General features: G+C 40.5%; 1 protein-coding gene across 4 annotated transcripts in view; it reads left to right on the top strand.

Moving 5' to 3' along the window:
• The first annotated feature begins 8380 nt into the window (after positions 1-8380).
• Positions 8381-9221, top strand: part of MYOCD (myocardin) — a 198463-nt gene continuing 197622 nt past the window's right edge. For 2 of the 4 annotated variants that reach the window (XM_039321984.1, XM_039321983.1), the window contains exon 1: positions 8381-8438. The gene's annotated coding sequence lies outside the window, so the exon portion shown is untranslated. The remainder of the gene's footprint in view (positions 8439-9221) is intronic. The other 2 variants (XM_039321972.1, XM_039321973.1) reach the window with 1 other exon arrangement.

Here is a 9221-nt window from a genome sequence, read left to right as displayed (position 1 = left end):
TAATCCTAGAATAATAACAAATAACAGTTTGGAGAAATTGATACCCATATGCAGTCATGTATTTCCTGCTTCAGGAAAGGAACAGAGAGAAAACAAACATTGTAGATATATTTCGGTGCTACCGCATACAGCAACTACTATTTGACTTCTAAAGAAAAAAAAGTTCTCCATATTCTTGAATATAGAAGTTTCTATAGTTGACAGCTTTATTGACCATTGTCATTTGTTTTATTCTCCCCATCTCCCTGGAAATTGAGATACATTTGCAGATATATTTTTTTTCTATTTTATGTCTTATTTAATCCCACATGCCTATTCATTATATGTAGAATGAATTTAGGTAGCACTGCTTGGACCATTGCATACATGCATTAATATATTTTTTAAATTGTGAACAGCCTTTCTGATCTTCTGTTTCTACATACCACACAGGAATTCTAAGCAGCAAAAGCTATATCTGTCAAGAGCCAAAGTGCTCTCCTAGAGTGGATCCGAATGTGGGAATCTTACATAGGAATCTTAGATGGTCAAAACTTTCCTCAGTACCTTGGAAAACCAATATCCATCATTCTGTTTGCAGCACAGAATTGTTAGGATGCTAACTTGGAGGAATATTTTTGGAGGAAGGGTATGATAAATAATAAAGCCTATTTACCTGAAATTTTACTATAATCTTGAAAAAAACCCAGGGAAAATAATAAATGCACTGAAGCTATTTAGATCTGTAATTAGAGATGTTCATTTTGAAGGACAAACTTAGACAATTAAAAATCTAAAGGCAGGAAGACTCCAATGTTGTTGTTGTTGTTAATTGCGAAGTCGTTTCCGACCCATCGCGACCCCATGGACAATGTTCCTCCAGGTCTTCCTGTCCTCTACCATCTTCTGGAGTCCATTTAAGTTCACACCTACTGCTTCAGTGATTTCATCCAGCCATCTCATTCTTTGTCGTCCCCTTCTTCTATTGCCCTCAATTTTTCCCAGCATTAGGCCCTTCTCCAGTGAGTCCTTCCTTCTCATTAGGTGGCCAAAGTATTTGAGTTTCAACTTCAGGATCTGGCCTTCTAAAGACTGACTGGTTTGAACGCCTTGCAGTCCAAGGGACTCGCAGGAGTCTTCTCCAGCACCATAGTTCAAAGGCCTCAATTCTTTGGCGCTCAGCCTTTCTTATGGTCCAACTTTCACAGCCATACATTGCAACTGGGAAAACCATGGCCTGGACTATACGCACTTTTGTTGGCAGGGTGATGTCTCTGCTTTTTAGTATGCTGTCTAGATTTGCCATAGCTTTCCTCCCCAGGAGCAAGCGTCTTTTAATTTCTTGGCTGCAGTCCCCATCTGAGGTGATCTTGGAGCCCAGAAAAATAAAATCTGTCACTACCTCCATTTCTTCCCCATCTATTTGCCAGGAATTGAGAGGGCCGGATGCCATGATTTTGGTTTTCTTAATGTTGAGTTTCAAGCCAACTTTTGCACTCTCCTTCTTCACCCGCATCAAGAGGCTCTTTAGTTCCTCTTCACTTTCTGCCATTAGAGTGGTATCATCTGCATATCTTAGGTTGTTGATATTTCTCCCGGCAATCTTAATTCCAACTTTTGATTCATCTAGCCCTGCCTTTCTCATGATGTGCTCTGCATATAAGTTAAATAGGCAGGGCGACAGTATACAGCCTTGCCGGACTCCTTTTCCAATTTTGAACCAATCAGTGGTTCCGTGTCCAGTTCTCACTGTTGCTTCTTGACCCGCATATAGGTTTCTCAAGAGACAAATGAGATGGTCTGGTACTCCCATCTCTTTAAGAACTTGCCACAATTTGTTGTGATCCACACAATCAAAGGCTTTAGTATAGTCAATGAAGCAGAAGTAGATGTTTTTCTGGAACTCCCTAGCTTTCTCCATGATCCAGCGTATGTTGGCAATTTGATCTCTAGTTCCTCTGCCTCTTTGAAATCCTGCCTGTACTTCTGGTAGTTCTCGATCCACATACTGCTGGAGTCTAGCTTGTAGGATTTTAAGCATAACTTTACTAGCATGTGAAATGAGTGCAATGGTGCGATAGTTTGAACATTCTTTGGCATTGCCTTTCTTTGGAATTGGAATGTAAACTGACCTTTTCCAATCCTGTGGCCACTGTTGATTTTTCCAAATTTGCTGGCAAATTGAGTGTAGCACTTTTACTGCATCGTCTTTTAAGATTTTGAATAGCTCAGCTGGAATACTGTCACCTCCACTAGCTTTGTTGTTGCTCAGATTTTCTAAGGCCCATTTCACTTCACATTCTAGGATGTCTGGTTCGAGGTCAATGACCATCTCATTGTGGTTATCTGGGATGTTAAGCTCATTCTTGTATAGTTCTTCTGTGTAGTTTTGCCATCTCTTCTTAATCTCTTCTGCCTCTGTTAGGTCTCTGCCATTTTGGTCCTTTATCATGCCCCATCTTTGCATGAAACGTTCCCTTCATATCTCCAATTTTCTTGAAGAGATCTCTGGTCCTCCCTATTCTGTTGTTTTCTTCTATTTCTTTGCACTGTTCATTTAAGAAGGCATTCTTATCTCTTCTAGCTACTCTCTGGAATTCTGCATTCAATTGGGTGTATCTTTCTCTTTCTCCTTTGCCTTTCGCTTCCCTTCTTTCCTCAGCTATTTGCAAAGCTTCCTCAGACAGCCATTTTGCTTTCTTGCATTTCTTTTTCTTTGGGATGGTTTTAGTTGCTACCTCTTGTACAATGTTGCGAACTTCCATCCATAGTTCTTCAGGCACTCTGTCTATCAGATCCAGTTCCTTAAATCTATTTGTCACCTCTACTGTATATTCATCAGGAATATGATTTAGTTCATACCTGAGTGGCCTAGTGCTTTTCCCTACTTTTTTTAATTTAAGCCTAAATTTTGCAACGAGAAGCTCATGATCTGAGCCACAGTCAGCTCCTGGTCTTGTTTTTACTGACTGTATAGAGTTTCTCCATCTTTGGCTGTAGAGCACATAGTCAATCTGATTTCTATGTTGACCGTCTGGTGATGTCCATGTGTAGAGCCGTCTCTTGGGTTGTTGGAAAAGAGTGTTTGTTATGACCATCGTATTCTCTTGACAAAATTCTATCAGCCTGTGCCCTGCTTCATTTTGTACTCCAAGGCCAAACTTGCCTGTTATTCTGGTTATCTTTTGGCTTCCTACCTTAGCATTCCAATCCCCCATGATGATAAGGACATCATTTTTTGGTGTTAATTCTATAAGGTCCTGTAGGGCTTCATAGAACCGGTCAATTTCATCCTCTTCAGCACCAGTGGTTGGGGCATAGATTTGGATTATTGTGATATTGAATGGTTTGCCTTGGATTCGAATTGAGATCATTCTGTCATTTTGGGGATTGTATCCCAGTATTGCTTTTCCTATTCTTTTATTGACTATGAAGGCTACTCCATTTCTTTTTATACTTCAGTGAATTAGGGAAGCATCTGTCTGAGCCTCTTCTGAATGTTACCTTGCTTTCTGGACTTTAAAAATGCTTTAGTCCCTTTTGCCCAGGCAATGGTTCCTACATATCTCAATCAGGATAAATATCTTTACTTTCACAATGTACACCAGATCTACCTGCTTATCTACACTAATGTCATGAATGTGCATACTCTTATTACAGAAAGGCTTGCTGTTCATCAATCACAGAGACAATCTCATGTTGTCAATCCACCATGACTGTTCCTCCATCACAGCAGTTTCATCTGAGGTATGAATTCCCTGTTTCCAGTGGAGACAGCAATCCTGTAGCCCAGGGGTCCCCAATCCATGGACTGTCACTGGTCTGCGTCATGCCAGAAACCAGACCATGGAAACAAGCAAAGCCGTATCCCCAGGATGCAGGCAGCATGCAAAACCACGCCCCCTCTGGTCGGTGGAAAAACCTCTCTCCACAGAACTGGTCCCTGGTGTCCAAAAGGTTGGAGGCCCCTGCTGTAGTCCTCCACTGGTACCAAGACCATGGCCACCATTGCACAGTCTTAGCCCATCACATGCTGTCACAAGGGGACACAAATTACCTCCATACAGACTACTGAACTGCCACTACTCTCCTGGCATAGCTCTTCACTGTCTGTCTACCAAACCTCAAAGCCATTTTCAATCCAACCAGTTCCTTCCAGTGGCATAGTAAGAACTTCTATACTATCCAGCCCCATACCTGCCAACATGGTAACAAAACAAAACAAGCCCCCCCTCTGAAATTCTTCCACAGTCAAATTTATCTACTGAATTCCTACACTCCATTATCCATAAGCAAACTGTTTTCACCAATGAAATCTTCTCAATACTGAGCTAACCCTAGCAAAACATAAAATACATCATTCATGGATGATCTTTGGAGGGCCAACTCCAGGGGCCATTCTATGCAGGGGTGCAACAAAAGGCTCTTTAGGAGAGACTTTTTTGTGATAGCCCCTTTACTTTGAAATTCCCTCCTTAGCAAAGTAGACTTGGCACCTTTTTCAATTCTACGTAAAACTATTTTTATTCTCCCAGCTCTTTAAATAACAATGCGGCTGTGATATATGTGCTCCTTTTATTCTCTCACTTATCTTTTTATTTCTCATTTTATTGTTTTACATTCATGCTTTAGAAAATTGTTTTAATTTATTTTGATTGGTGGGTTTTATTGTAAACAGCATTTAGTTTTTTTTTCAATAGAAAGCATTATACAAATATGTTAAATAAATAGTTAAGACATTCAGAACATTGTGATTTTGGAAGAGATATTTACTATTTGTGGCACATGAATGGCACCAGGAGTCTATACTAGGAGATTTAAGAAGAGAGGAAAAGAATCTTGTGAGGAATAGAACTACTACTGTATCACTGATTGAGGAGGCAGGGAGAGGGGAGTTAGTTACTGTACATCTGAGTCCTGTGAGTAAAGACTAAGGTTCAGATTCCCTGGGCAAGTTTCTGTATACTTGTCACTTCAATAATTGATGGTTCATTTCTATGATTTGTTTCTTTTTGTATATTTTCTTAGTGAAGCTGCCCAGATTGGTTTCCCTTGAGGTTTCTTCCCTTCATGAGTTTTTAAGGAAGTGGAAAAATGACATATTAGTTGAAGTTACAGTTCTCTATGAAACTCTAATTCAGATGTAACATTGAAATAAATTTGAATACTCTCCATAGGTGCAGAGATGTCTTTGCAAAAGAGAAACTGTTTTGTGCTTCCTCCTCTCTCATTCTCCATTTCTCTCCCTCCCTCCCTCTCTCTCTCTCTCCCTCTCCCTCCCTCTCCCTCTCCCTCTCTCTTTCTGTTTGTATCTGTCTTTCTCATCTATCTAGAATGAAGAATCCTCTGAGGTCTTATTACTTGATGAGAGGAATGGTGTAAACAAAAACAGCACCCTCAACACATAGTTGCACTTTGCAAGGAGGCCATGAATTCAGAAAACAAATTATGAGGCAAGAGTTACTTGGCTCGTTAATTCCTATTATACAGTTCTTAAAAGTCAAGCAGTGCACAAGCCGAAGAGAATAAATCACTACAAATGTTCCAACAGTAAAAGTGGCAATGGTTGGAACTTTTGAATAAGAAAGCAAAACATACATAATTTTAAATGGTAAAAGACAGGTGGAATTAAAAAGCCTTAATTAATCACCCCCAAACCATGGATATTGTTCTTGGGGAACCTCCAGCAGGAGATTCCATGCAGTCTAAATGCCAGCTCTAAACATGTCCTCATGTCTCATAGGTAGTTTTTGAGAGTGACGTGACCAAGGTCTTGCTCGCCATTTGTCAAGAGATTTATCAGGACCTCTCTCAATATGTTTTCAGAAGGAGAAATAAATGCCTGTGGCTAAAGGATTCATTTAGGAAATAGTTCTGAGATTAGAAACTGCTTCTTCTTTTCCATAAGAGTGTATTGATTTGTACATATAAAGCTCCCAGAAAAAAAAATCAATTTTCTATTGTAAACAAAATGTAATTTACCAAGCATTGGTTACACAATAATAAATCTCGCATATACATTTAATAAATAAATAAATAGTATCGCACTAGAACAGTGGTTCTCAACCTGTGGGTCGGGACCCCATTTGGGGTCGAACGACCATTTCACGGGGGTCGCCAAACAACGCAGTCCGCCATTTTTTCCCCCTTTTCCTTAGCTGTGCTACTCCCTTTTATTCTATTGGCTTTTGAAAGCCAATAGAATAGACTCTCTTGAATAGAGTCTAATTCTATTGGCTTTCAAAGCCAATAGGAATTGTCCAGGCTGTCTCTGCCCTGCTGAGCCCGCCAAAAGTCCCATTCTGCAAACTGTGCTGCACCAGTTGAGTAGTCCTCGACTTACGACTGGTTGAGTAGTCCTCGACTTACGACCGGTTGGGGGTCGCGGCATTAAAAAGGTTGAGAACCACTGCACTAGAAGCAATACCTGGGTTATTTGAGGCAAGCATTGTATTTCCTGCAACACACCTTCTTTGTTGAAAACTGCAACATATGTCTAATAAAAAGGCAACTACAGCCTTCTTCAGGCACTTCATTCCAACATCTAATAAATGAGTATCTAATACATGAACTCTCTGAGTAAAATCTTCCCTCTGCCTGCTTTGTTCATGTGACTTTGATTCCAATAGTCTTTTGTCTGCTGAGAACGAGAAGAAAAGCCACATGGGTTCCTGCAGAAGCAACTACCTTGATAATGCAGGGTCCCAGTCATGTGGCAACTTAGAATTTGCTTTGGCAGATATTGGGAGCTGATCTACAAACTATCTGCAGGATGCAGCAGCTGGCATCATTTGGGCAACATCGGTGGCAGAATGCTCTAGATATACAAATGTCTGAATGGAGAGTATGACATGTTAAAAAATGTTCAGCAAAAAGGAAGCAGGAATTGGACAGAAATATATAAGATATGAGCGAGAGTGGGGGGAGAAGGGGGAGAGGGAGAGAGAGGAGGGGAGATAGAGAATAAGCATCTCTAGTTGCCACAAAAACTGGGCGCTACAGTTGGTTCGCAAGCCATCTCTAGCCCTGATGCCTGAGACTTTAAGGCTTTGTGCATGCCAAGGTTGAAAAGGTTGATATGATAAGGTTCCTCTTCTCTTCTAGCAGTTACATACCTGAGCCAACACTTCTCCTTCTCTTCTTTGGATGGTTCAAGAGCATTTTGTTAATAACACTAAAGGGCATATGTGCCAGAGCTGTAACATTTCTTTATTTCTTTGGTTAGATTCAAGTTACAAATTTTAAATGCTAATAGTAATAATACAGAAAACATAATGTCCCTAAGCATAGAAAAAAGTTATCTTGAATAACTGAGGATTGCCTCAGTATTTAGCCAGGCAATCTTATCTGTAGAATATCCTCTGTTCTATGTCATCCACTCATTTCTAAGAAACAGTAAGACATATAAGTATTCATGGTGTTTATCCAGGCTATACATTTACACCTATGTATGGAATCAGTGCGCCATAAGACATAAAACAACAAAAATTATGAACCTATGGATTTCATTGTTCTTCTTTTCAGCCTTCTTGAAATTGAGCAATTGTTTGAGTAATTCTTTGAGCAAAAAGGAATGCTGGCTACAAAATTTTGGGAGTTGAAGTTAATGAATCCATAACAATTTGGACTTCTTCTAGCCTGTAGATTTTGATAAAGTTAATAGGTCTCTGTCCTCTAGCTCCTTTGTAAGTCTAGTGGGAACCTGATAGACTGGCATCAGGAAGTGGTGGACCCTTTCCTTAAGTGACCCTCCCTGAATCGTATCAACTTTTACAACTACCACCCAGTCTCCAAGCTTCCCTTTTGGAGGAAGGTTATTGAAAAGTGTTGGGGAGGGTAATTATAGGACACAATAGAAGAAATAGATTATTTAGGCCCTTTTTAGCCAGATTCAGGCCTGGATGTGACATTGTTTATACTAGCTGATGACCTGTACAAATCTGATATTTTCACATTATTATAAAAAGCAACAATAAGAGTGCTTGCTCCAAAATCAATTTCTAGGAGACATAGCTGAATACCAATTTTCTTCTGTAACTGATGAGTGTCTGTTTCCCACATTCCTTCCATGCACCAGAAACATAGTTTCCTGGAAGTCTAGGATGTTTTCATGCTTCTTTCATGCTACAATTACCATTTTACTGTAGAAGCCGTTACATCTCTGTTAACTATTGATGTGTAATTCAAGTGAGTCATTGCTCTCTGGCACAGTGAAAATAAAATAAGAGCTCTGAATGACAGTTCCAAGTCCACCACAGCCCAAGAAGCCATTTGGCGTGTATTATCTCCCAGGAAACACAGCAGGAACACTATCATGACAGGATGGTGATACAGGGACTGGTACCGGAATGGTTTTGTAATGCTGGTACATTTCTGTGCTTGAACTGGAGAAATGTCACCTGGTTTGCATTAAGATAGGAGTATTCGTTGTGCTGCCTCTGCACAAGCTTAACACAGAGGTGAGGTTTTTTTCCCTTTGTTTTTTGTTTTTGTTTTGCAAATCATCAGGTGGCTCCCCTTTCCCATAGCTATTTCATCCTTTTGCTTCTTTCTCCTGTGATGGAATCCAAAGGAACAGCTGCATCTTCACACTCAACTCCCTTTCCAAAGAAGATGTTGTCCTTTGCTTCCTTCAGGTGTGAGCACAGGGTAGTGAAGTCAATGGTTTCTGCCGGATAGATTACAGAGTCACCTTCAGTTGGAATCTGCACTTTGTTAAGCTCTTTGAAAGGAAAGCATTTCTGCTGTTTCCTTCTCTGAAGGGCAGAAGAAAAATGACTCTATTATGGCTGCGTCTAGCATGGGCCTTGGCTGGATGCCAGGGGGATTTACAACAGCAGGGTGAAAAGTCTAAAGGGAAAACAGTTCATCCTGCTTGTGGACAGCTAGGATGGGGTCTTTGAGAAGCAGAGTGGAGGCCTGCCTGGACCCTGCCAGTGAAAAGCTGTCAAGGAAGCTTCCTCTTCAGGGCATGAAACATGATGTCAGCTGAACCCATCTCATCTGGTCAAGAAAGATGAAAAATGGGGAGGAAAAGGCCAGCAGAAAAGAGAGTTACCAATATTGCTTTGCAGAAGAGTGCATCCTGCTTTAGCGAATGTGAATGCAAAAGGCTAAGGGAAGAAGAGTACATTCTTCACAGAGAAGAAGACTGGGTATCCGAAAAGTGGATGCATGCACAGAAATTTGGTTTGGATGGACAATTTTATAACAAATTCTGGGCAGTGACCTAATGGATCAGA

Source organism: Crotalus tigris, unplaced genomic scaffold (assembly GCF_016545835.1).
Source record: "Crotalus tigris isolate CLP2741 ecotype Arizona unplaced genomic scaffold, ASM1654583v1 scf7180000023830.6690815, whole genome shotgun sequence".
Classification (NCBI taxonomy): domain Eukaryota; kingdom Metazoa; phylum Chordata; class Lepidosauria; order Squamata; family Viperidae; genus Crotalus; species Crotalus tigris.
This window is presented reverse-complemented; position numbering and strand designations above follow the sequence as displayed.